The 27,778-nt window shown below is 41.8% G+C and overlaps 1 pseudogene; it reads right to left on the reverse strand.

Moving 5' to 3' along the window:
* Positions 1-27,748, reverse strand: LOC132272477 (L-type lectin-domain containing receptor kinase VIII.2-like; annotated as a pseudogene).
* Positions 27,749-27,778: the final 30 nt, after the last annotated feature.

Below are 27,778 nucleotides of genomic sequence, written 5' to 3' on the forward strand. Positions count from 1 at the left end.
TCACTTGAAGGGAACACAGGAATAGCCAATACAGAGACCACCGGTGCTGCTGTAGGGGAACAAAGAAATAGGTCAACTCGGGGGCAACTCAGGAACCGGACTTTCCAAATTTAGAAACCTCACCACTTCCTCCATACAAGGCTTCCCTTTGTTCTCATTCAGAATACAAAGCAACCCGATATCCACAACCCGAACCGCTTGCTCCGGGTTCACCACCGAGCCCATCCTCCGATCCACCACCTCCACTTTCTCGCCTCCCTCGTGCATAGTCCAAGCCCACTCCAATAAGTCTGGCTCACCCGGGTCGGATCTCTTCCTACCCGCCACGACCTCCAACACAAATACTCCGAAATCAAACACGTCCACTTTTTGATTCACTGCCGACTCAAACTGAGTTGACTTAGTTGAAGATAGCACGAACCCGTAATCACCTAGAGCCGCTCTGAAGCTAACATCAAGAAAAACTCTGCTGGTTTTCAAGTTCTTGTGAGCGAGTTGCTTTGAGTGGACATAACTCAGTGACTCGGCAACGTCTCTAACAACCTTGAATCGCCAAGTCCAAGGCAAAACACTCACTCTAAACAACCATTTGTCTAGACTCCCATTGGAAAAATAATTATACACAACAATTGTCTCTCTATTGTTGTAACACTATCCTCTAATCGAAACCAAATTCGGGTTACTTCAATCTCCTTGGCCACCCACCTCTTATCCGAACCCACCGAGTTTACAAACTGAGTTAAGAACCATTTCATCATAAATTGACACCCATTCAAGCTCATTCCTCTGTACGTAACACTTTGTGGGTGTCACTTATGGGAGGCTGACATAGCATATTGACAAGTCAAAGTGACCCTAACTAAATCCTCCGTAGTAATTTGAAAAGTCAAAAGTCTTGAAGGATCAACCTTCAAGCACTCTAAGTCCTGGTATCGCCCTAGGCCCATCAAGTCTCGAAAGATCAAACTTCGAGCACTCTAAGCCTTGACTTCGCTCTAGGCCCACCAAGTCTCAAAAGATCAAACTTTGAGCACCTTAAGCCTTGGCAACGCTCCAGGCCCATCAAGCCTCGAAAGATTAAACTTTGAGCACTTTAAGCCCTAGCATCGCCCCAGGCCCATCAAGCCTCGAATGATCAAGCTTTGAGCACTTTAAGTCCTGGCATCGTTCCAGGCCCACCAAGCCCCGAAAGATCAAACTTTGAGCACCTTAAGCCCTGGCATCGCCCCAGGCCTATTAAGCCTCGAAAGATCAAACTTCGAGCACTTTAAGCCCTAGCATCACTCCAGGCCCACCAAACCTTGAAAGATCAAACTTCGAGCACCTTAAGCCCGTGCTCTAGGCCTATCAAGCCTTGAGGAACCAATCCTCGAGTACCCTAAGCCCTGGCATGGCTCCAGGCCCACCAAACTTTAGGAACCAATCCTTGAGCATCCCAAGCCCTGGCGTTGCTCTAGGCCTATCGAGCTTCAAAGGATCAACTTTCGAACACCTTAAGCCCTAACATTATGCCAGGCAATATTACTTTGAAAGACTCGGGCCCTAGGGGGCTCGCCATTAAGGGATTGCATATAGCGCGAAATAAAGGTAGGCTCTTCGCGGCTATAGGGAATCTGTGTTTGGGAAACTTAGGGGGACCTTGGATTGGTGGATGAGTGATCGGTTGATCAACTATACATCAACCTTCGCAATAGCACGAATCATTGTAAAATAGGGCTATTGGTCGGGTAAGTCGAACCACTGGGACTGTGCTAATCTATGGCAACCTAAGTGTCTAGAGTCATTTTAGAGTGATAAGGTGTAATAAAGAGTTGTTGATTGGTTTGTCACTAAGCTAGAAATGTAAAGATGCATAAAATAATAAATGGAAGGAGATTAAAAGGAGTGAAACTTAGGTGGAGAGGACTAGGGAAATGAATCCACCACACACCTCATAAACATACTAGCTTGCAATTAACTTGGGGAGCTACTTATGTAAATGACCATGATATGTAGAGATGTATGATAACTACACTATCTTCAAGAAGTTCATACAATCAGGAGCTAAGTATAAACCATCTAAGTATAATCCCCTAGGAATGGCCTATCAAATCCCTTACTTTGTATGGTAAATGCACATGTAATCAAAGACTAAGTATAATCCATCCACGGTTGGTATGAACCATCTACTTAATTACATTAAACTAGGGGTGTAGTATGGTTCATCGTTCCTAGGAATGGACTATCAAAACCTTCACAAGACATGCCAAGAAAACCATTTCATAATCTCATCTCCATTCCCACTATGAAGATGCAAGCTATAAAATCATGAGAGAATATAACCTAAAACAAGATGATAAAACTCAACATAATCATTAATAGAAATTAAGATCCATTACAACATGTGTAGAGCTCTATATTATGAAAAATACCACATACATACTTCATTCCCCAAATTAAGAACAAAACTAGAGTATGCTTACAAGGGAGGTTTCATCACCTCCCTAGAAGAAGAGTTAGTTACCCATTGGAGCCTTAGAATGAAGAAGAAGCTTGAACTACATCTCCAATTTTCGAGCTCCCCTTTGTTAGCTTGAAGAACTCCTTTCTTTTCTCTCCTCTCTCTCCTCTTATCTTCTAAAAATGAATGATATGAAATGTGTGGCCTTTGGTTGCCTTTTGTACTCCAACAAAACCCTCTCTCTCCTCAAAAAAACATCCCCAACCACCTCATTAATAGGGAAATCCAAAGTTGGAAATTTTAGAGCACAAGTGGGCTGTCTCGTGGAGCAAACTGCCCAAATTTCGAGTGCTCGAAATAGGGCCTTGAGCACTCGAATTTAGTGTAAAAAGCTCCATGCTTCATTTGCTTCGCCCAGACCTACTTTGATGAAATGGCCATAACTTTGCGCTCCGAACTCCGAATGACAAACTGTTTAAAGATTTGGAGAGCTAATTCAGAGCTTTAAAAACTTCATGTTTTGATGAAGACCCAAATCTCAAGTATGGTTGGTCGAAAATGGGGAGAAAGGCAGTACTTCAGTGCTGCCAGGCAGTTCTGCGTACCTCTGGTAACAAGGCCATAACTCTCTGCTCCGAGCTCCGAATGATGAACCGTTTGAAGATTTAGAAAGCTAATTCAGAGCTCTAAATCTTTCATGTTATGATGGAAGTCCAGTTCTCGAGCTTTCTAGGTCAAAATGGCGAGCAAAGTCCTGACTCCACTGCTGATCTCGTGAAGCAATCTGCCCTAATTTCGAGCACTCGAAATAAGGCCTCAAGCACTCCAAAATTGGCCAGAATGCCTTATGCTTGGTTTGCTTCGCCCGGACCTACTTTGGTAAAACGGCCATAACTTTACGCTCTGAACTCCAAATGATGAACCGTTTGAAGATTTGGAAAACTAATTCAGAGTTCTAAAAACTTCATGTTTTGGTGGAGATCCAATTCTCAAGGATGGTTGGTCGAAATTGAAGATCAAGGAAGAAATTCATTGCTGCCAAGCAGTTCTGAGCACCTATGATAAGAAGATCATAACTCTCTGCTCCAAACTCCGAATGACAAACCGCTTGAAGATTTGGAAAGCTGATTCAGAGCTCTAAATATGTCGTGTTATGAGGGAAGTCCAGTTCTTTAGTTTTCAAGGTCAAAATGGTGAGCAAAGTCCAGATTCCACTGCTGCCAGAAATTCAGCATTGTGACCTTTGATGTTCAAAACTCCACAAAGCATCCTTCTTGTTTCTTTTTGGCCAATGAACCTGAAAATATGTAAAAACGTGCATATGAAGGTAATCTACATAATTAAACAAATAATGGACTTAAATAATGCAATTAAGGGCACTTGAATATGAAATATTCGGCGCTTATCAATGAGAAGTCAAGAAGTGCCTTCGCTTTTAGCAAGGCCCAATTAACAAGATAATGTGATTATGCACATTATGACAGCAAACCTTAAAATCACATTTAATGCTGTGTTAGGCTTGACTAACTGGCGGCCAAGCAACATTTAATGCCTTTGATTAAGGGAGAAATGACATGGCAACAAAGTGCAAGGCTCGATGAGGGGATTAGACCTTTCAGGCTCCTAAATCCTCAAGATTACCCGCGTAATCCTGACTAAGAGCAATGTATGCGAGAAACCATGCATAAAGGGGGATAATTGGATAATAGCCAATGTGATTCGAGCCTATAAATAGCACTATTCAATGAATATATAATCAACCAAGAAGAGGAAGTTGTCATAAAAATATTGCGTACTTGCCCTACCACCATCTCAATCTTGATAGTTGGTCTTCTTCTTCTCCTCATACACTAAGCATCTCCTCAGTTTCTTTCATATTTGTATCTTTGATATCACTATTGTATACTTATTTTATTGTTTGATTAAAAAGAACCCCTACATTGTGGCAACTCCGCTGGGGATATCAGTACAAGCAGATGGAATCACAGGAGCTTCTAACTCATCATTCAGAGCCCTCTATTGGGGGAGGTGGTGACGCTTCCCTCTAGTCCCAGGCGCCATCCCATGCCTCCAATGTTCGTGCACCACACATCACAATGCCAAAAACCTCAGCAGCCCCTTCTGTTTATGAAGAATTTTTACAGTCCAACCGTGACCTTAACGACCGACTTGATAGACTGGAGGCCCTGATTATGAAAAGTACAAGAGCTAGAACCGCTTCTCCTGTCAGGATAACCCTGCCTGAGCACGACCAACCAGGCAATTCGTCCACTCATGTGACGCCACTGTGGTATCCACCGACGCAGGCATAGGCAGCCCCAAAGCCCACCCCGGTTCAGGTTGTCCCTCAAGCAAATCCTTCCCCAGAGTATGTCACTAAATCTATGCTACGTGATTTCTTTATAAAGCATACCCCGTCCACCGCACACGCATTAGTACTACGTACGGAGCCTCCGTATCCAAAAAGTGTCACTCAGACTCCGTACCCAGAGGGGTACGTCATACCAAAGTTTCCCAAGTATGATGGCGTCAAAGGTGATGCTGATGAGCACTTGCAGAGATTCGTAGAGTCTCTAGGCCAACATAGCCACGATGAGGTCCTGCGCCTTCGGGAATTCTCCAAGTCCCTCACAGGGCTCGCATACAGATGGTTTCGAAGCCTCGAACTAGACTCAATCACCACTTGTCAACAACTCTCCCAAAAGTTTAATGACAAGTTTGGCCAAGCCATCGAGAGGGTCACTATCCTCTTACTCACCAAAGAAACACAGGAGCCTTATGAGAAACCCCTTAAGTTCATCTCTCGCTTCCAGGCCAGTGCGCGAGAATGCTTTGAGGTAGCAACGAGAGGGATCTAGTTGACATTTTCATACAGGGCATGAACAAGACTTATAGGATACACTTGGTCAACTTAGGGCTCAACAGCTTCATCGATCTCACCACAACTATACGAAATATTTGCAAGGACCTCGCACCTACCAAAGCAGAGGTCGCGGGACAGGTCACTAGCAAAGACACGCCGGTTGCTCCTCGAAACGACAGGGCTAAGAAGCGCCGAGAAACAGACACAAAGGCTAAGGGGCCGCGAGCTGAGCGAACTAACGATCTACCCTCGTTCCCAGTGTGTATGGAAGAAGTCACTAGCATCCTCAAACAATGGGTCAAGCATGTCGTGGTCATGCTACCTGTTCCTCACAAAGAGCCAACTGCACAGGAGCGTGTCAATCCAAATTTTTGCATCTTCCATCAAGCCACCAGGCATCCGACAAGCGCTTGCAGAACTTTGAGATGAATCTTTCAACAACGACTCAAGGGTGGTGATCTCGAGTTGACCACGCCAAAGGATGTGCAACGCAATCCTTATCCTCGTCATCGCGGCATGGCCGTGGTCACGTATTATGATGAGCTCGAAGAAACTAATCCCATGCAGTCAAAGACTCAGGTGCAACACAGTGAAAAAGAATGCTGCGCGGCAGCTTCGTCGAGTCAGCATACCTCCCAGCAAGCCCCTTTGACCATTTCTTTCTCTGAAACTGATAAAAGAGTGTCTATTCCTCATAATCGTCCTCTTTATGTCACTACGTAGGTCAACGGCAGAGAGTTCCAACGCGTTTTTCTAGACAATGGGTCCTCCATGAACATCATGCCATGGGCAACCTTCTAAAAAGCTGGTTTGCCCCAGGATCTCCTTGTCAAGGAGGCCATCGAAGTATATGGTTTCAGTAACGAATCCCATCAGACCCTCAGTTATGTAAATGTTGATCTAGTGGTTGGCAGGTTTCGCGCTCCCACCAAGTTCCATGTCATTAAGGTCGACACCTCCTACCATGTACTCCTCGGACGAGCATGGATGCACCGCTTCAGCATAGTGGCTTCAACTTATCACCAATGTTTCAAAGGCATTTTGGGCAACAAAGTCATCACGGTCCCATGCTCAAAAAAACCCTTTGCCAAGCACGAGGCCCATTTGATTTGGACGACAAAGATGAAGAGGGAGAGGCACATATCATTCATACTCTGTTGCCCAAATGGGAAAAGGTACAACAAGGCATTTTCTACCCTCCTTAGCCATACGTTCCCCGCCGCAACACAAAGGTCAGAACTCCTTGGGAGTGCAAACGGGTTCGGCTGCTAGATGGGCGATATGTCTACCGTTTATGACGGTATGCGGACTCAGCTTCGGCGAGCCTAGTTGTCGAACCTATATCCGTGGAAGAGGAGTCCCTGCTGTTAGGAAACATGCTAGTTTTAAAAATTTTTCAAGGGATTTTGATTCATAGATCTTGATTCATCACACAGAGACAAGTTTTATGCAAAAATAAAATATGATGTATTATTCAATTAACAGATTGAATACTTATATCAAAGGTCTGAATAAACCTTTAAAACTTTCCTCTAAAGTGAATGTTCTCACTTATTGTAGATCCCTTAGCAAGATGCCTTCTCTTTGGATCTCCATCTTCTTGGTAATTGTTTTACCTTTAGAAATCACTCATAAGCCTCCATGAATGACCTTGGAAAACTAGGCTTGTGGGAGCCTCCATTAGATGAGAACATAAACCCTAATTTTCTAGAGAAAGAAAATATATTCCTTTTTCCTTCTCACAAAAATCTCCCCTAAAATATACATAGACCATGTATATATATAGGCAACAAAAAGATAAGGAAAAGGAAACAATAAATCCTTCTCAATCTCTAATTTACATGTCTCAAATCTAATATGATTCCAATATCAAGTTAGGCTATGAGTGAGAATCCTTTGGGCTTATTATTTTTATTGGCTACAACGAATTAATAATTGGCCTGGTCCATGGATCCAATTCAATTAATTTATAAATTAATTTTTACTCCACTACAAATAAATTAATTGAACTCCAATTAAATAATAAATAACCTCTAAGTCAATGTTGTACTTTGACCCCTCTATGCATAATTAGTTATCGGATAAATAAAACCATCAATTCGACTACTTAATTAATATATTTATTTTGGTACCACTGATTTTTTTTTAGCTCGATCACAATAAAACATTTGTTTGACAAAAATAATAATTTAAATAAATAAATATATAATAAATCATTTTGTCTAAAAACATACGAACCCCTTCGAATTTACTTTGTGATCAACCATAATCAATATATAAAAAATACAAGTAGCAATGACGCAAATATTGAAAATATAACCCTCTAACTATTAATTACATAACTACCCAAAGTGTCGGTCTAAGAATCCCGAAGTATCCGCCGAACAAATCAAAGTAATTATTAATTAATAAAAGAGTTTATACTTTTCTCATGCTTAAGAGTCAAATGCCATGATAGTGATAGGGAGCAATTACATACGACGGCTCTCGCAATATATCTCAACCTAACGCGGATCCAGTTCAAGTCTTAATTAATTATGAGTCCATCCATAATTATCGACTATGAACAATTTATGATTACTATTTATATTCATGTATTGATCGCCATCACATATATATATAAATATCTCTTGTAATCAAGTGGACACTCTCAATTCTATAATGAATCGAAACATAATACATTAAATTCACCAATTGTATAAAGCATAAATATTTCAGAAACGTCAGGAACATATGTCACTATAATCCAAATAGGAATTTGTTATGCTAGGGCATATAAATCCTAACACTTGTAACTTCCAGATCTCGAAGAAATCAATCTTGCTTCTGCTGTGTAGGAGCCGCGGACTACTTTCATCTCCTTGCAGCTGGACCCATCATTACGTGACAATCTTATCTGCCTCTTGAAGGAATTTTCAGACATCTTCGCCTGGACTTACAGTGAGATGCCAGGGTTAGACCCCTAGCTCGTGACACACCATCTCAGTACCATGCGGGGTTCGAGCCTTGTTAAATAGGCACCTCGAGTCAATCGTCCAGACCTCGAGCTTCAGATCAAGGCAGAAGTCAAAAACTTGCTTCTCGCAGGTTTCATTAGACCAATCTTACATCCCACTTGGTTGGCAAACATTGTTCCCATGAAGAAGAAGAATGGGCAAATCCGCATCTGCGTTGATTTTCGTGATCGCAACAAGGCATGCCCAAAAGATGATTTCCCTCTTCTGATCATAGACATGCTGGTTGATGCAACGGCTAGGCATTCATTCTTTTCTTTCATAGATGGATACAGTGGCTACAATCAGATATGGATGTTCGAAGAGGATGCCCACAAAACTACATTTCGAACACCATTTGGAAATTTCCATTACACCGTCATGCCTTTCGGGTTCAAGAATGCCGGAGCTACATATCAAAGAGCTATGAATGCCATTTTTCACGATATATTGCATCGCACGGTGGAGGACTACGTCGATGATCCAAATAGTGAGAAGATCATCTTCAGGATTTACGTCAAGTATTCGAAAGGTGTTGCATGTACAATCTATGCATGAATCCCCTTAAGTGCACATTTGGGGTAGGTCGAGGTAACTTTTTGGGCTTCTCAGTGCATTATTAGGGGATCGACCTCGACCTCACCAAGGCTCGCATAATTATAAATATGCCCCACCCTTGCTCTTTCAAATAACTCAAGAGTTTTTTGGGCAAAGTTTTATATTTGCGTAGGTTCATACCAGCACTTGCAGAGGTCTCTCACCCTTTCAGCTCACTGATTAAAGGCAATACCAAATTCATTTGGATAGTAGCCCATCAAACAACCTTTGAGAAGATCAAGTCCATTCTTACCTCCTCGACCACAATGTACCCACCTATCAGGGAGCAGCCTTTACTTCTCTATCTTACCTCGACTGACAAGTCTATTGGCGCTCTTCTCGCACAAACAGTCAAGGGGCAAGAATGCCCAATCTATTATCTCAGTCGCCTTGTACAAGAGGCTGAAGTTCGCTACTCAGCCATCTAATTCCATTGCCTCGCGCTTGTATTTGCAGCATAGAAATTTAGACAATATTTCATGGCCCACCGCGTCCACTTGATCAGAAGGTGTAACCTGTACAGGCACCTTCTCTCCAAATCAATCATCTCGGGAAAGGTGTCGCGATGCCTTTTAGCCATTTCAGAGTTCGACATTACATGCTTTACACCACAAGGTATTAAGAACCAAGCTTTAGCAGATTTGCTCGCCCAGTTCCCTAAACAGAAGTACGAGCCCCTCGATGACGCATTACCCCTTGACGAGCTCCAGGTCGCCGCCATACAAGATAGTCACATCTCTATTAGCAAGGGGAGAGGGGCAGGCATCATCCTCACATCTCCACCTCAACAAGTCATAACGGCCTTCCAACTTGCCTTATGCTATTCTAACAACGAGGCCGAGTACGAAGCACTCATCCTTAGCCTCCTCGCAGCCCTTGAAAAAGGCATCTCGAGATTATGCATATGTGGGGACTCCAAACTAGTTGTTAAGCAAGTAACTGGCGAGTATGCCATACGCGAGCCTTCACTCGCATCTTATCGTACCATCATTTAAAGGCTCCTCGCTAGATTCTCCTCCGTTTAGTTTATGCATGTACCTCGCTCCAATAATAGGTACCCGAACGCATTTGCAACATTGGCCTCTAAACTAACAATTGTAGATGACATGACTTAGGTTCGCATCACCAAGCACATCGGTTCAGCTACCATCACTGAGTTTTTCCCAGCCCCAACTGTTCTGGACAATGACTGGCGAGCCTCAATCATTAGTCAACTCAAGCAAATAGCAGGACCATTGCCCTTCTTGCAATTGAAATCATTCTAACTCTTGCAGGGTTTACTGTACTTCTGCCTGCCATGTGGAATATTAGCTAGATGTTTGGGCCCTCGAGATGCCGAAGCAGCTCTAAAAGCGACTCATGAGCAGTACTGTGCCACACCCCTTGCATTGCATCGACGACTCTAGCGTCAGGGTTACTATTGGCCCGACATGGCAGTATAGGCCAACGCCCTTCAGTGCACCTGCCCTCAATGCCAAGCCATGATGGATGAGACAGTGTCTTGTGTTCTAGATGTCGCAGACTGGCTTCGCCTATTTATTGATTTCCTATCGCGTGGCACTCTCCTGGAAGACAAACACGCTACCGCGAGGATAAAAAGAAGGGTTGCACGATTTGAGCTCAGGGGCGATGAACTTTTTCGTCGCGCCCTCAATGGCACGAACTTGCAATGTTTGTCTAAAAGTAAAGCCATGGAAGTTCTCATGAAATCTCACCAGTTCGAGCATTAGGGCTCACGCAAGCTCTTCACGTATTTGTTGCGCATGGGAGTTTACTGGCCCACCATGGAGCGCGATGCTAAGTCTCAAGTACGGAAGTGCCAGGCTTGCTAACACCACCATCACTAGATTCATACTCCAGCCACACCCCTCCATCCCATCGAAGCCCCTTGGCCATTCCATACATGGGGACTGGATCTCATTGGACCAATACATCTACCAGTACGAGGTCACATGTGGATCCTCGTGGCAACAGAGTTCTTCACTAAGTGGATCGAGGCTATCCCTCTTAAGCATGCAACTGGCGGGGCTGTCACTGCTTTCATATAAGAAAATATCATCTGCCGTTTTGGGATTCCTTAGTGCCTTCTTACCGACAATGGTACTCCTTTCATTAATGGCAAAGTCAAAAGGCTACTCGTGCAATACAATGTCCAACATAAACACTCATCACCATACTATCTGCAAGGTAATGGTCAAGCTAAAGCCTCAAACAAAAACATTCTCTGAATCCTAAGTCGAACCCTCGAAGAAAGCCTTACCACATGGGTCGAGCAATTGCCTTTGGCGCTCTGGGCCTATCGCACCTCCAGCAAACGCTCTACTGGTCAGACCCCTTTCTCCCTTATCTATGGACTCGAGGCCATCCTACCAGTTGATATTGCCATCCCCGCGGCATAGCTTGCCTCGCGAAATGGGGTTCACATGCCTTAAGATAGCGAATTGGAAGCCCCTCGATGAAAGACGCGAGGCAGCCCTTCAGCATCTCCAGCAATATCAATGCAATATAGCGCGCACATACAATAAGAATGTCCAACCTTGACAGTTCAGACCAGGCAAGCTCGTACTTAAAGCCACCCCACACGTCATGCGAGGTCTCTCAGCTACCAAATTTTCACCTAATTGGGAGGGCCCTTACATTGTAAGAACATTTAGTGATAGTGGTTATTGTACACTCGAGGGATCTGATCACAGCCCAATTAACAATATATGGTTGAAGCCCTACTTTTGTTTAAAGTTTGTAACAAATTGTTCATCTCGCAAGAAAATCTCTTCCTCGCACACGTACGACGCTATCCCTTTAGCCTTTCTTTTCATTTTGAACCAAAAAAAAAAAAAAAACAGAGAAGGGAAGAGAGGAGGAAAGCATCAAAGGCAATAATACTTCTCCTTTTATTCAAAAAACTCTTTTTTCTTCAATTACATCTGTAAGTGCAACAATTATATTTGTAAATCTCACAACTTTTACATCCAAAAAGAGAGAAAACAAAACCTAGTCTATACAGGAAGATAACAGGGAGTAGTCATCATCAAGCTCTTGCGAGTGAATCATCATTACTCCTAAGTACTTTCGTTCTCGTGCGAGCACCCCTTCGATTTGTTTTATGCGAGCCTTCATTTCCTGAATACATGGTACGAGGAACCTTTGCCTTACACATTTTTCAGCCACTGTTAGCCTCCTACGCAATTGTGATACCCCCGGATTTTCGGATGCGGGTTGGCCAAGCCCACGCCCGATTACCTCCGGATATCAAACCAATTAGCAATAAACGAACACAGAATACAATTCAGATAAACAATAATAAATAAAATTGCTGAAAAGAAACTAAAATGATACTCCAGTAATTGAAACCTCAGAGTAACTTTTATAAATAAGAAACTATTCTGATACATTCAACTTCTCCATTTCTAATACAACTCGGAAATCCATATGGTGGACCCCTAATAGAACTCCAACATTGAAAACAACAACTGAAGAAAATCCAATGCTAAATCATGAAGAAAACTCCTACGTCGTCGGAAGAATGAGTAGTCGTCTTTGCTCAGCACGATCAAGCTCTAAGACCTGGAACCGTTTCTTACCTGAAAAATAATAGTGGGTCAGGCCCACGAACAATTTCTATCCTAACTACAATCCAAATAGAGACCCGATACGCAGATACATCCTAGATGTCTCAACATACCTATATAGTCCGTAAATATATATATATCCACACTACAGGACTCTCACTAAACTATGATGAGGGTCTCAACCTGAATAGAAGGCAACATGCAAAACGCACCTGAGTGGGCATGAATACCTAAGCCTAACAGGGTATACCTCAACCAACATAGCCAGCTACGTATCCAACTGCGTATATGCTCCCTAACCGTCGACTATGAGACTCAAGCTCATATCGCGGTACCATAATTATATATATAAATTCTATCCAAATACAATGTTGTGCCAGTCAACTATTCATCGCCAAAACACAATATGTAATTAGGATTTAATGTTTTAATTAAATCCTTATCCTTCCTAATACAGAAATATAAACAACCATCCAATATGTCGTTCAACTGTTTTAGTTGACAGGACATGAAACCATGTAAGATTTAACTGTTTTAGTTAATCCATTTTGTATGTATGAATGGATAGGAATTAGCATTTTGATCTAATCCGTCCCTCCATATGCCACCGTCCCATACCAGTACATATAATGCAAATGATCCGTAAATGATGCAACATCTCATATAGTACATCAAATGCAATCCACATAATCTATATAGTTGATAAAACAGAATTTAAATAGTTCATCAACCAAAATCCAAAATAACATCTCTGTATTTGCTAGAACATTATTTAATAGTTTAGCAATGAGAATCCAAAGCATTTAATCCACGTAATTGCAGAACAGAGTTTTAATATCTCAGCAATTAAAATTCCAAAACTGTAATCCAATTTAATTGCAGATTAAAGTTTAATATCTCAGCAAGTGTAATCCAAAGTAAGCATGAACCAAGTCCGATAATTAAATGACCCTATTATGCATCCAGAACATGATTTATAAATCATACTACAGTCTATTAAATTATTAAACAAAATTAAACAATTTAATCCTGTCTATTCGTTAACAGTGTGCAAGGTCGGTTAAACTTTCCTACTGTTAAATCCATGAGCATAAAGACACTAATTATGAAATGTGGGTTCTAATACAACATAATTTTATGTTTAGAGTCTATGCTACAATCCATTAAATTGCAAGACACAGTTTAAGCAATTACATCCTCTCTATCCATTACATCCGCGAACAGCATGCAATTTGTTTTAAACTTTCATAATGTTTAAAAATTATGTGCATATAAATAACATGTTGCATCCTAGGGCTTAAATACACCATGAATTAATATTTAGAACCCTTTTAATATCCTAACACAGTTCAGAATGCCAGATTTAACCTAAACAGTGCACAAAACACCCCTGATATGCTTCAAACCAACAGAGCCTACTCCCAAGATCATGGAGCAGGCTCCAACCACCTCAGAGCTGGCTCCCTAGACCTTGGAGCTGGCTCTGTGAAGAGGGGAGCTGGCTCCCAACCTCCTAGAGCTGGCTCTCTCTCCCTCTAAGAGTAGCGCCCTTCCTCGCTTCGTCTGCTTCGTTTGCTTCGTTTCTGGCTGTTCCCAACCATTCTTTTCTTCGTAAAAGTGATTATAACAGTCTGTATTTCATCCAGTATCCTTCCCATCATTTATTTAAAACAGTTTACATTAAATATGATAATGAAAACAATTACCGATTCATTAGTCTGTAAAATCAAACGATGAAACCCAAACTTGCAAGAACAAATTCCAGAGTAAATTAAACACATACAGACGAGCAGTTCAACATGTACCCAAACTTGCAAGAACAAATTCTAGAGTAAATTAAACACATACAGACGAGCAGTTCAACATGTATTAGGCATGCAAGATTCAATTAATATCCGATTAAGATCCTAGAGATCATCTAACTATACACAGAACATAGGCCAAAGGGAGATAGACATAATAGAACTTGCCTCTGTGGTTTTTGAATCCAAACCTCGTCGCCGTCTTCCTAAGTTTTTTCGGTGATCGTGACTGCCATCAAGGACTCCTCTGCTCTGGTTCTAACCCTCGAACAACCCTCAACCTTCCTCCTTGGTCCGGCCTACAATCCTTGGCCAAAACCCTAGCTTCTTCTTTCTCAGTTTCTCTCTATCTCTTTCTCTGTTCCTCTATATAACACTGTACGTGCATAGGGTTTTTTCCAACCCTTTTGAAGACGTGTAACAGTGTATTTATAGGCGCCAATAAAACCCTAGGTCCAACTCTAATCAGAGATGGAAAACCTAATTAACTCCTAGTCTAGTTGGCCAATACATGATCCATAAAAGACTAAAACCCTAATTTTATATTACAATTAAGCATACTAATAATTAAACCTAATTAACTCATTTAAATAAACAAATAAACCCTTTAAACAATTAAAACTAATTTTATTCAAGTATAGAAAATAAAAATATAATTAAACAACCAATTAAACAAACAATTCAATTGAATAACAATTAGTCAATTAAACAATCAATCCACATAAATAAAACAATTAATCAAAAAACATAAACATATATCCACATACGCACATAAAATATAATAACTAAATTCCAATTAAGTCCTTTTTAAAATTAGGGGTATTACATTCTTCTCCCCTAACAAAAGGAATTCCGTCTTTAGAATTCACGAAACTCTGAATTATTTGTTTTTAAAAATTCATTTTCGTTCTAGTGTGGACTCAACCGCTGTGCATAGGCTCCACCGAATTCCAATGTATCCAACCATAAATAAGGTTCTTACATTTAAGAAACCCCACCACTGTACAACTCCTAAGTCGTATCTAACAATGACTCAATTGTACCTAATATGTAGTTAAGGTCACGATCCCTTCTCCCCCAATTTCCATAGGATAATAGCACAAAATTCCTTTACTTCCAGTGCGAACAAATTTGGTAACGCTAATCTATATGCAATACCAAAAGTCAAAAAAAACAAATTTAACACATAAATTTTAATTATGCTTTAACAATTCAACTCTATCAGTACGAATATATTTATTCATATCTTGGCAACTTAACCATGCCTCTTTAAGTATATTTAATTATACTTTTGGTAAATCAACCATACCTCCTAAAGTATATTTAGTTATACTTTAGCAAATCAACCATGCCTACAATTCAGCCATGTCTGTGGTAAATCAACCATACCGCCTTAAGTATATTTAGTTATACCTTGGCAAATCAACCATGCCTTAATTCAACCATATTTCGATTTTAAACTTAACGATGAACTAAATCACACACAGTCATAGAATGCATAACTTACGCATAACATTAATTTAAAACCAACCTATTCATATAAACCAATTAAACATGTCCTACATCATCCGGTTCACTTGACCAGACATTCGATGTCTGAATGTACCTTATAATCGTCCGAATGCATTGAGAAGAAGTGCCGACTTTAAATCGCATTCTTTCTGACAAAACTAGCAGAAACTACTAATCCTCCGTTTGTACCTTAAGCTCTATCTGAGTAAGGTAACAACTCCACTAAGATCAGCCCCAATATTTGAAGTTGACCTCCTTAATTTCCTTGGTAACAACCAGTGCCATTATTATACAAGCTAAAACTCCAACTGCGAACTCAACAAAGAATCGAAAGATATGAATATCCTATTAATTGTTGAGAGCGTCCACTTCCTTATTCCCTTCCACCAAACCGAACTTAATGCAAAGTGTGAATCACCACTTTAATGCATCTAAGTCATCTTGTAATCCCCTTTATTTATATGAACTAATGTCCCACTAGTTTGAAATAAACTAGAATTGAGCTGATTTAATACAGAAAATAACCAACATACCAACCAAAATCCTGACCCTTTTAAAAAGTTAGCAACCCCTCAACTAAATCAGTGAAAAGGCTCTATCATTTCCACCTGAGTATAGAAATGTCTACAAGGATCTAGTAATCTCGAATGGTCTAGCTCGATCATATTAGAAATGGTGTCAAAATCACTACGTCCCTCTACTTGCCGATCCTCCAAACATCTGCTTCATGCCGTGAAGCATTTTGTTTTCACCAAGATGAATAAAGAACTAAGAGTTGTGAACCTTAATCCTTACATCCTCATTCCCATCTGTCTACAGAAAGTACGATTGGTCTGGTACCACTAGCTTCCATCTGCACCCATTGTTTAAATTGGAGCATCGTCAAAAGCTAACCCTGCAACTGAATCTATGCATCACCAATCAGTGATAAACTTACCGATAATGAAAATCAACCAATAACTCTATTCATCAAAAGTCAACTAGCTATGACTTTTCCACACACACCGTGTACTTATTCCTTATTATAGGTGATCAGTCTCACCATTCTGTCTTTGACACACCCTACTTCTTTAATATAAGTAAGTGTCAATTTGACTCCTTGTCTTGCTTCAAATGAATATGGAAAATTTTCTATCCTCCATACAGTCATCAATGTTGTAGCAATAGCTAATTGTTGCGAATTATGACCCTTAAAAAAAAAAAAATTCATATTTTACACAGTGTAGAAACTTTGGTTCCTCCTCCAATTGCAACACCGGCAATCCCTCTGAATGACACACCCATAAATAGTGTCCTAGTTAAGAATAGCCTGATAAAGATTTAGTTAGTCTATTATCCTCTCTCGGCGATATCCCAAAAAGTACCTAAACCAGCACGAAATCCTCTTTCTGTCTTGGTAGCCACTTCTGAAATTTCCAAGAAGATATTCTGCACCTCCGACACCTTTGATAAACTATAGCGGCATTACAGTGATCTTTATCTACCACAACCTTATGAATACCGCTATATTAACATCTACCATTATGAGGGTGTTGAAAAAATGAATTCGTATCTAGTGTAAAGCATATCAAACTAATCATTTTAGATTATTCGACTTGTATTGATAGTTTAACTATCCTATCCTAAATAGCATACCATATTGATACATGTCCAGGTCCAATAGATTGACTAGAAGTTTGTATTTCTACCAAATCTTATGACCATATGCTCACAATCCTAGCGCAATATAGCACTATTACTCCATGTTATTAAAATAATAGTTGGTTGATCACATACTTGTGTCCCCAACTAAACCATATTCCAAATCCTGAATAGCTAACAAAAATTAAACACGTATAACAAAACATAATAAAACACATTACAATTCTACTTAAACATCATCTTTTCCAGAAAAGAAATCCTCATTTGACAACAACTTGCAAAATTGTTTCACAAAGTCTTCTTTTATAGTTTCATAGATAATCATCCAACCTTGAAACCTATCCTTTAAATATAGCTCAATAGCAACATTCATTTGCCTAAGCAAAAACCAAAGGGCTTAACCCTCATCCTCCTTATACGCGGAATGCAAACCACCTAACGTGGCTTTATAAAGCAACTTTGAACGTCACAACATAATCCCCATACTTTCCTGAACATGATATAAAATTAGGTATTTCGTTTTGATAAGAACCCCATCCGATCCCCAAACTCCGGAAGAGTACTTCTTGTATTTCTCTTTTAAAGATAAATCGAAAGTTTAACTATATGCAGATTGATCCACTCCAACTCTCCTAGCATCATTCACTATACCACTAGCAAATAAGATCACCCTCGTACAATCCGTCAAGAGTTAGTATCCTCTTCTTTGGATACGCTGAAATCTCCTTTCTTAGGATCCTCTTCGGACTCCTACTCTTTGCTGGTCTCCTTTTCGAGAACAACTGAAGTTGTGTTGGCCCCGATATGCGGTGACCTAACACTTACACCCTAATCCCTTCTTGGCTTATGCTTTCTAAGTAATGCCAACCCCGGAACTACCTTCGATCCCAAGTTCTGCTTTTGGCAAAGGACTTGACAACGTACTCCTTTACTCCTTTGGGTCCGTATCGCTTTCGCCTTGAACCCCATCATTCTCCTAGTGTCAACCATTCCATAACTACGGAATATAATTGACATTAGCTCCTCCTAACGAACCGTAACTGGAGTACAACGAATCCTAATATGGCTTTAAGTTTTAAGAGACGCAACACGGAAGTCTTATAACGAAAAACACTCCTAAGGACACATGAACCTGGAGTGCTTAGATACCAACTGTGATACCCCCGAATTTCTGGATGCGGGTTGGCCAGGCCCACACCCGATTACCTGAGGATATCAAACCAATTAGTAATAAATGAACACAGAATACAATTAAGATAAACATAAATAAATAAAATTGCTGAAAAGAAACTAAAATGATAATCCAGTAACTGAAACCTCAGAATAACTTTTATAAATAAGAAACTATTCTGATACATTCAACTTCTCCATTTCTAATACAACTTGGGAATCCATCTAGTGGACCCCTAATAAAACTCCAACATTGAAAACAACAATTGAAGAAAATCCAATGCTAAACCATAAAGAAAACTCCTACGTCGTCAGAAGAATGAGTAGTCGTCTCTGCTCAACACGATCAAGCTCTAAGACCAGGAACCGTTCCTTACCAGAAAAATAATAGTAGGTTAGGCCCACGAATAAGTTTTATCCTAACTACAATCTAAACAGAGACCCGATACGCAGACACATCCTAGATGTCTCAACATATCTATATAGTCTGTAAATATATATATATATCCACACTACAGGACTCTCACTGAACTATGATGAGGGTCTCAACCTGAATAGAAGACAACATGCAAAATGCACTTGAGTGGGCATGACTACCTAAGCCTAATAGGGTATACCTCAACCAACATAGCCAGCTACACATCCAACTGCGTATATGCTCCCTAACCGTCGACTATGAGACTCAAGCTCATATCGCGGTACCATAATTATATATATAAATTCCATCCAAATGCAATGTTATGCCAGTCAACTGTTCGTCGCCAAAACACAACATGTAATTAGGATTTAATGTTTTAATTAAATCCCTATCCTTCCTAATACAGAAATATAAACAACCATTCAATATGTCGTTCAACTGTTTTAGTTGACAGGACATGAAACCATGTAAGATTTAACTGTTTTAGTTAATCCATTCTGTATATATGAATGGGTAGGAATTAGCGTTTTGATCTAATCCGTCCCTCCATATGCCACCGTCCCATACCAGTACATATAATGCAAATGATCCGTAAATGATGCAACATCTCATACAGTACATCAAATGCAATCCACATAATCTATATAGTTGATAAAACAGAATTTAAACAGTTCATCAACCAAAATCCAAAATAACATCTCTGTATTTGCTAGAACATTATTTAATAGTTTAGCAATGAGAATCCAAAGCATTTAATCCACGTAATTGCAGAACAGAGTTTTAATATCTCAGCAATTAAAATTCCAAAACCATAATCCATGTAATTGCAGATTAAAGTTTAATATCTCAGCAAGTGTAATCCAAAGTAAGCATGAACCAAGTCCGATAATTAAATGACCCTATTATGCATCCAGAACATGATTTATAAATTATACTACAGTCTATTAAATTGTTAAACAAAATTAAACAATTTAATCCTGTCTATTCGTTAACAGTGTGCAAGGTCGGTTAAACTTTCCTACTGTTAAATCCATGAGCACAAAGACACTAATAATGAAATGTGGGTTCTAATACAACATAATTTTATGTTTAGAGTCCATGCTACAGTCCATTAAATTGCTAGACACAGTTTAAGCAATTACATCCTCTCTATCCATTACATCCGCGAACAGCATGCAATTTGTTTTAAACTTTCATAATGTTTAAAAATTATGTGCATATAAATAACATGTTGCATCCTAGGGCTTAAATACACCATGAATTAATATTTAGAACCCTTTTAATATCCTAACACAGTTCAGAATGCCAGATTTAACCTAAACAGTGCACAAAACACCCCTGATATGCTTCAAACCAACAGAGCCTGCTCCCAAGATCATAGAGCAGGCTCCAACCACCTCAGAGCTGGCTCCTTAGACCTTGGAGCTGGCTTTGTGAAGAGGGGAGCCGGCTCCCAACCTCCTGGAGCCGGCTCTCTCTCCCTCTGAGAGTAGCACCCCGTCCTCGCTTCGTCTGTTTCGTTTCCGGCTGTTCCCAACCATTCTGTTCTTCGTAAAAGTGATTATAACAGTCTATATTTCATCTAGTATCCTTCCCATCATTTATTTAAAACAGTTTGCATTAAATATGATAATGAAAACAATTACCGATTCATTAGTCTGTAAAATCAAACGGTGAAGCCCAAACTTGCAAGAACAAATTCCAGAGTAAATTGAACACATACAGACGAGTAGTTTAACATGAATTAGGCATGCAAGATTCAATTAATATTCGATTAAGATCCTAGAGATCATCTAACTATGTACAGAACACAGGCCAAAAGGAAAGAGACAAAATAGAACTTGCCTCTGTGGTTTTTGAATCCCAACCTCGTTGCCGTTTTCCTAAGTTTTTCCGGCGATCGTGACTGCCGTCAAGGACTCCTCTGCTCTGGTTCTAACCCTTGAACAGCCCTCAACCTTCCTCCTTGGTCCGGCCTACAATCTTTGGCCAAAACCCTAGCTTCTTTTGTCTCAGTTTCTCTTTGTTTCTTTCTCTATTCCTCTATATAACACAGTACGTGCATAGGTTTTTTCCAACCCTTTTGAAGATGTATAACAATGTATTTATTGGCACTAATAAAACCCTAGGTCTAACTCTAATCAGAGATGGAAAACCTAATTAAGTCGTAGTCTAGTCGGCCAATACGTGATCCATAAAAGACTAAAACCCTAATTTTATATTACAATTAATCATACTAATAATTAAACCTAATTAACTCATTTAAATAAACAAATAAACCCTTTAAACAATTAAAAATAATTTAATTCAAGTAAAGAAAATAAAAATATAATTAGACAACCAATTAAACAAACAATTCAATTAAATGACAATTAGTTAATTAAACAACCAATCCACATAAATAAAACAATTAATCAATAAACATAAACACATATCCACATACGCACATAAAATATAATAACTAAATTCCAATTAAGTCCTTTTTAAAATTAGGGGTATTACAACAACCACAAAACGGGTACCTCGAGCCTGAGAACGTCTTCCAAAGGAAGTGCATCCTCCTTCATGAGATCTTCATTAGTCGAGCCTTGTTCGATCTCAATGAATATTTCCAAAATCTTTCCAAGGCACAGATACATGGATTGCTGCACAAGTGCGTGGCGTGAGTACAAGAAATGCGGTACCTCAGGGGGATGAGTAAGAGCTGCCTCGAGTAAGCTCACATAGGCTCGAGGGAATGACGGCATACCCATCCACTCTACTTCTTCACAAGCAACTCCTCGCTCTGTACCGTATCCCCCTTGAGCCCCAACCTCAGCAGTAGCAACTCGCTCTTCTTCTTCGCTCTCCAGTAGTTGTGTTTCTTAAGAGTTCTGCGCATCACTAGAAGAAGTGTGCCCTGTCTGCTCATTGATCTCGCCCCTCACATCTACAGAGGAATTGGGCGAGACTTGTAAATCTCCTTGAGGCAAGGATTATCTAATTTCCTCATTAATATTGACCTCTAGGGTAGGAGAGCTTTGCCCTACTCCTTGCATCTCTACATCCTGTGCTTTTTCCGGATGTAAAGATTCCGTCTCCTTACGAGGGATGGAATGCTCCTCTTCTGGCTATTCCGTTTGATCACCCATATCATAAGGAGACGCCAAGACATACTCGCCCATGTTTGCCCCAGCCAAGTCCTCATCTAAATCTCCTATAGTCTCGAGAATTGGGGACTCAGAGATCTTGACCTCATCAGACAACTGGGCGTTGTCTCACGCAACGTTGGATCCCTCCCTTGCAGGCCCTGTGCCTCCCTCAGTATTCACACCATCATGAGGTAGCTCGGTTGTACCAACATACCCTCGCATCATCTCCGCTACCTCAGTAGCGTGAGTGCGCACAGGCATGTCTCGCATAGTAATGAGATGCGAGACATTCACCGCCAGGGCTTCCATCTCTTCCTCTCTTGCACTTGTTAATGTCTTTTCCTGACCACAACAATGTAGAGCAGACTCGCCTAAGGCTCGTGTAAAGTCAAAAATAGGTAAGTAAGGAAATTCACTGTCAGAAGCCAATACCTCGCCCGAGCTTATGTCATGGACTGTGCTCTCAACTCCACCATCTCGTACACGGTGGAGCCTACGCACCTCACCTCGGCTTGGCCCAAATGCAGCGGCCATCGAGCCATGCTCACCGGTCAGAGGCTGTTTTACATTGTCTTCAGAGGACGTGTCAGTGTCTACACTCTCTGACGGTTCATCCACAAGGGGTATCCTGCTCGAGGGTACATTAGGTCGGGCTGTGCTTGGCATCGAGGGCCTCGCGCTCCTTTCCCTGCTGTAGCAGTCACTGGATAAGCAGCACTCACCGCTGCTCGCTTTCGGGGGAACCCAACATTTACGCGTGAAGTGGCTCTAGTCTTGCGCCTACAGAAGGGCGCTGGGGCCACCTCAGCTTCAGGAATAACCTTCGCGACGGTAGGTTGAGAAGACTCCCCTTTTTGCATGGCAGCCGGTGCGAGATCAGGTGTAAAGCTACAACGAGCACCCCTGTCAAACTCCATAGGGGGCCTCAATGAGTAATCCCCTATGTAGATCACTAGTGCTTTCGCACGTTGGGCGGGACTTGAATAAAAATCCTTCCAGCTCGTTAGCTTTATGGCCCAGAGTGAGCGAGCTGCGTCAGTGCTCCTAGGGACCCTACCCCTCCTTGGTAGAAAGAGAGCGCCAACCCCTATGAGAAGCAGCCCAATATGGTCCGTAATGAACCTCGCAGAGCTGCCCTCATAGGAGTCCTCGCCCCCGGCAAAGATGTATTGCGCGGGCACCTCTCTATCGTAACCAAATTACAGAGGTACGCGACGAGGGTTATATGTCATTACAATTTGACCACCCTCCCATATAACAGGCAAATACCTAGGGGTGGTGACCAACAGAAATACCAACACCTCGCTCGTGTTGAGCCGATGCGCGCTCGCTGGAATATGCTCGTTATCGTCAAAATACATAGGCATCGTCAATACCCGGGGTAGGATCGTAGCATAGGGGCGAGCAATAAATTGGAAGCTCTGGTCTAAGGCATAGCCCAACCATCCTCGCGAAAAGTGTCCCTGCCACCTCATGCCTCACACCACCAACTCTTCCAGGGCCAGGTCCGCGGGGATGGGAGCATACGATTGGAACCTCTCATACAAAAACATCTACAGGAAGAGGGTTGATGCGTAAGAGCAATGGACATAGCGCCCCACAGACCGTACCATGTCTTTGCCATATCGAGACGATGATACAATGATCCTAAGAAAAGCGGCGCAAGGTCCACTTTCACACCGCTCGCTAGCTTCACCACGAGATTTACAAGTTGCGGTAGTGGAGCATCCTAAGGGGTGCCCTCAAATATGTATCTCGATAGCCAGCATAGTAGGTAGGTTCCGAGACTGGAGGGGTGGTCAATCCAGGGACCTGGAATTCCTTTTGTTCCCTCTTCTGAGAGATTTTTCCTCGCCATGGGAAAATCTCTAAAGTAGTACCCCACTAAAGCCCCTAGAGTGGCTTTGCGCATACCCGTTCCTCGCTCAGCATGGCGAACACACTGTGCGCCCCACAATGATCTGAAGTCCTTAGTTTTCTCCAAGGCCGCCTTAAAGTTTTGCATTAGAGTCTCTTCAACTGGCGAGAATTCCCAAGAGCAAGGATTCTCCACCCCGTGAAAAGGTAGACCCAATAGTTGGCACACATCCTTAATAGTGGGTGTAAACTCCCCCCACGTAGTAACAAAGGTGTGCAAACTCGAGCTCCACTGTGAGGTCAACTCCCATAAACCAGTAGTGTTGCGAGGAATGTGTAATTGGCGAAAGAGCTTAATGCAGGGTGTCAAGCTTGTTACGTCAAGAATTGCCTCGTATGCAGGATTGGCAAGGATGGCATCAGTCCATTTTTCCCAACTATGGGCAGGACTAATGTTATTGTTGAAATTCACATAAGACCATGGGTATTGCCCTTGCTCGACCCCAAATCACAAGATGGTGTCAGCAGGAATGCGATGAGCTAGGTTAATTTCAACCTCCTCTTCCATCAACTCAACCACTTCAAGTGGTTCACCGGCAACCACTACCTCGCTGGCCCGATGCCAAAACAGATCATTTTTTCCAAAAAATGGTGCTCGTTGCCATTCTGAATCCATTGGCACTTTTAGGGGGGGGGGGGGGGGAGGGGCGCAATCCTTCTTACACAACTCTTGTTTCTTGCTAACCATGGTGGCAGTCCCTCAAACCGAGAAAAAATACGAACAAAAAGCTTCAAATTTCAATAAGTTCTTCGTCGGCAATAATGGAAACAAAGGTAAGGATAGTAATTTTTCTTTCTCTCTTTTGATAGAAAATTTTTTCACCCTATCGTTGTCCCTGTTTAAACAACTCTCTCACCTCAGGAACCCCCAAAATCAAAGCGGTAATCGACGGCGCATTAATGACTAAAAATGACCTTTCAAGCTCGCGTCTCTTCAATCCCCTCGAATAAATAAATGACCTAGCCGCCTAGCCTTGCACTCGCAACAATTTATTATGAATCGTCGCACGTGCAGGGGGACAAAATGTGGGTGTCATTTATGGGAGGCTGACATGGCATATTGACAAGTCAAAGTGACCCTAACTAAATCCTCCGTGGCAATTTGAAAAGTCAAAAGTCTCGAAGGATCAACCTGCGAGCACTCTAAGTCCTGGCATCGCCCCAGGCCCATCAAGTCTCGAAAGATCAAACTTCGAGCACCTTAGGCCCTGGCAGCGCTTCAAGCCTATCAAGCCTCGAAAGATCAAACTTCGAGCACCTTAAGCCCTAGCATCGCCCTAGGCCTACCAAGCCTCGAAAGATCAAACTTCGAGCACCTTAGGCCCTGGCAGCGCTTCAAGTCCATCAAGCCTCGAAAGATCAAACTTCGAGTACCTTAAGCCCTGGCATCGCCCTAGGCCTATCAAGCCTCAAAAGATCAAGCTTCGAACACTCTAAGCCCTGGCATCGCTCTAGGCCCACCAAGCCTCGAAAGATCAAACTTTGAGCACCTTAATACCTAGCATTGCCCTAGGCCCATCAAGCCTCGAAAGATTAAACTTTGAGCACTGTAAGCCTTGGCATCGCTCCAGGCCCACCAAGCCTCGAAAGATCAAACTTTGAGCACCTTAAGCCCTGGTAGTGCTCTAGGCCCATCAAGCCTCGAGGAACCAATCCACGAGCACCCTAAGCCCTGGCATCGCTCTAGGCCCACCAAGCCTCGGGAACTAATCCTTGAGCACCCCAAGTCGTGGCGTCGCTCCAGGCCTATCGATCTTCGAGGGATCAACTTTCAAACACCTTAAGCCCTGATATTTTGCCAGGCAATATTACTTTGAAAGACTCAGTCCCTAGGGGGCTCGCCATTAAGGAATTGCATATAGCGCGAAATAAAGGTAGGGTTTTCGCGGCTATAGGGAACTGTGTTTGGAAAACTTAGGAGGACCTTGGATTGTGGATGAAAAGTCAAGAAGTGCCTTCGCTTTCAGCAAGGCCCAATTAACAAGATGATGGGATTATGCACATTATGACAACAAACCTTAAGATCACATTTAATGCTGTGTCAGGCTTGACCAACCAGCGGCCAAGTAACATTTAATGCCTTTGATTAAGGGAGAAATGACATGGCAACAAAGTGAAAGGCTCGATGAGGGGATTATACCTTTCAAGCTCCTAAATCCTCAAGATTACCCGCGTAATCCTGACTAGGAGCAATGCATGCGAGAAACCATGCATAAAGGGGGACCATTGGATAATATCCAATGTGATTCGAGCCTATAAATAGCACTATTCAATGAAGAAATAATCAACCAAGAAGAGGAAGTTGTCATAAAAATATTGCATACTTGCCCTACCACCTTCTCAATCTTGATAGTTGGTCTTCTTCTCCTCCTCCTCCACTAAGCATCTCCTCTATTTCCTTCATATTTGTATCTTTGATATCACCATTGTATACTCATTTTATTGTTTGATTAAAAAGAACCCCTACACACTTCTACTGTCACAACCTAATTTCTGCAACTCACTAAAACACCATGTGGCGGTGGAGATCTCGGCAATGGTGAAGCGGCGGGGCTTGTTCGGTTGGCTTGGCCGGAGCTTCTTCTCTGGCAATATTACTGGAACATCGTTTGATTTTGAATTTTTTGGCTTTCTGCTGTAGTATAGATTGAGGAGTACAAAAATGAGAAGAACAACAGCAGCTAAGAAGATCATAAAGCTAGTACTCAGCGATTTGTTGTGAGTGTTTTTGTCATTTTCGAGACCCTGAACGATGATCTTACTCTCACAAGTCTCCGGCGAAGGTACTTGGAGAAAAGCCTGACTCGTCGACGTAAAATTCCACGACAACACATTATGAATCTGCCTGAAATTTTCGGTGGAAGCAGAGAATCCGACGAACATGTATTCCTTCAGAAAGGACGAGAGGTCTAAAGAACCAGAGAAGACTGGTTTGGAGGGATAGTCTTCCCCGTCGTGTCCAGGACGGACCTCCATATACTGTCTCCGTCCATCATACTCAATCTACGCGCGGTGGATGGAGCCGACGTTGAGCTGAACCCCGACATCGGAGACAATGATGGTTGTGGTGGAGACAATGTTACCCAAATTGATGCCCACATGGTTGTCATTAGGGTCTTCGAATTCCGGTGAGTGTCGAACTCTTCGGCAACAACTTTGTATTCATCGTCGCAGACGTCGTTCAGCATGCCCAGCTACGGACCTGGTCTTCCAACAGTGAACTCGTCCGGGACTATAATGAAAGTGATCCCACTGCCACCACTACCAACACCGCCGCTGGTGGCGCCACCAATTGTATTGAGTTCGGAATTGGTAGAATTGAGGATTGAATTGAATTGGAAAGAAAATGTTGTGTGGAAAGAAGCTGGAGTTTCAGAAATGGGAATGAAGAGGCGGATTAGGGAGGAGTAAAGGGCTCGGCCGACGAGGTGTCTGAGATCAAGAACTCTTTAGGAGATGAAGTCAGGTATTTGAATACAGCCCTTTTGGTTAGAGAAGATGGCACTGCCTAGAAGCTTGAGATCATGGTTGATTCTAGGGTTGTTGGAGCTGAAATTAGGGAAGGAGATGAGCTTGGTCACGTTGATTACAGGTCCATTATTGAGTTTACTTTTTTCAGTTGATTCAACTGGAATTGGGTGTTTTAATAGCAACACGATCAAAATGAAAGAGCAAATGAGATGATACAAGTTCATGATACAAACTTTAGGGGAAGAAAATGAAGA

Source organism: Cornus florida, unplaced genomic scaffold, assembly GCF_030987335.1.
Source record: "Cornus florida cultivar Cherokee Brave unplaced genomic scaffold, ASM3098733v1 CherokeeBrave_3.0.0_Hap2_Chr09, whole genome shotgun sequence".
NCBI lineage: Eukaryota > Viridiplantae > Streptophyta > Magnoliopsida > Cornales > Cornaceae > Cornus > Cornus florida.